Below are 1,897 nucleotides of genomic sequence, written 5' to 3'. Positions count from 1 at the left end.
TTGAAAGTGGGGAGAGAGGAGAGGAGCTGGGGAGACAGTAGCTATAGCTGTGGGCTGTGGGGAAACCTCCGAGGAGTTGACATTTGAGTTGAGACCTGAACAATAAGATGGAGTGGGTAGTATGGAGATTTCAAAGAAGAGTATTTTAGGAAGAAGAAACAGCAAGTAGCAATATCATGAGGCAAGAACAAAGCAGCATGTGGAACAGCAAGAAGGCCAGTGTAACTCGAGCACAGTGGGGGAGGGGCAGAATGGAAACAAATGAGTGAAACCTGAGGGGTCATCACAGATGAGCGTGCATAGGGCTTTGCTAATAAATGTGCGCTGTATTATTAAGGAGAAATTTTACAACAGAGCTATAAAATAAACAGAAAGAAACATTGGTCTGGATTCAAACCCAGCTCTGAAACGTCCTATCTACCTCTTGTCTCAAGAAAGTCACTCAATTTATGTGAGCCTATGTTTCCACATTTGTGAAAAGCTGATAATGTCAACATCACAAAACTTTCAGGAGAATTAAGTTAGATACAGTGACTGGCATATAGTCAGAAGTCAGCAAATGATAGTTATGTTGGTTATTAATTACCACTCTCAGAAATGCCTTTGCCTTGAACACACTTGGGAATGCTCATAGCCAAATTGCCTTGTACATCATGGCTCACTTTGGCCTTGTGTCATTGAAAGGTTTAAACTACCTTTCCAGGAAGTAGACCTCAAAGATATTATCAGTCAGAGAGAGTGATTCTGAACTGAGCATCAAAGGACAGGCTAAGGTGGCTTAGATACAGCTCAGGCAAAAACTCTTCCTTTTGCAGGCAGGGCAAACAAGGACACCTGCTAGAAGTTCCTGCTTCTAGAAAACATGACAAAGATATCAGTTAAACAGTGTGATGATTTAGGGACAAGCATGGCTGAGGCTCTGACTCTCCAGTGAATATATGGGACAAATATTTTGCTCAATGCAGCTCAGGGTTAATAACACAGAGGGCCCCAACTTGGGTCTCCCTCATGCCCCAAATCCTTTCAGTGGCAGAATTGGTAACCTCCTACTTAAAACTTGCAGCCAATGCTAAGTGCCCTTACAGATCATTTCCCATTTGCTAGAAAGGGGTAATAACATGCCAGGTGGTTCTTTTATTTGACAAATGCCATTGCTTTTACTCTGTGCCTGTAAATTTCCTAAGGGATTTCCACATATCGATACATTTAATCTACACTATAGCTTGAGACAAAGGTACTAATATAAACATGGTTCTATAGAGGAGGAATCTGAATTTCTACGTTTTGTACATTATTTTAGAGTCTACAGAAATGATGGAAATGTCTCCATCTCACTCTGTTAAAATCCTCACTCATCCTGTTGGAATTGGGTCCGCTGTTTCTCTCAAGATTCATGTCTTTATTCAGTTCTCTGACTTTTTTGTTAATGTCTTCCCTTGTCTTTCCTTTATGGTGATCACTAAAGGATAGATGCTGACAATTCTGGATCTGTCATAAATGTTTCCATTTTCCTCACATCCTTCCCATTCATTCACGCTTTTGTATTGCATGTTTGGAAAATCACATGGTTTCATTCTTTGGTTCAATTGAGTATGTGTCAGATAAATACTTTGCCACTTATTCCACTTGAATATTTGTTTTTTTATTTCAACTGTAATATTATTAAGTTCAGATTTGGACTTGTTCTTTCCAATACCAACCTATTTTGTTTCATGGATGTAGCATCCCCTAATCCCTGTTAATACTTTTATTTTCTATGAGACACTATCTCTTTGCTCCTAATAAACGCTAAACTGTACACTTCCCTTCTGGAAATTGGTTTAAATCAGATTTTTTGTTTGTTTGTTTCTTTTAAATTTATGAATATATTTCCCTGCATAGGAAAAAGTAGAAAGAA

The sequence above is a fragment of the Callorhinus ursinus genome, unplaced genomic scaffold, assembly GCF_003265705.2.
Source record: "Callorhinus ursinus isolate GAN/ISIS: 27379988/994484 unplaced genomic scaffold, GSC_fseal_2.0 scaffold112, whole genome shotgun sequence".
Classification (NCBI taxonomy): Eukaryota; Metazoa; Chordata; class Mammalia; order Carnivora; family Otariidae; genus Callorhinus; species Callorhinus ursinus.
This window is presented reverse-complemented; position numbering follows the sequence as displayed.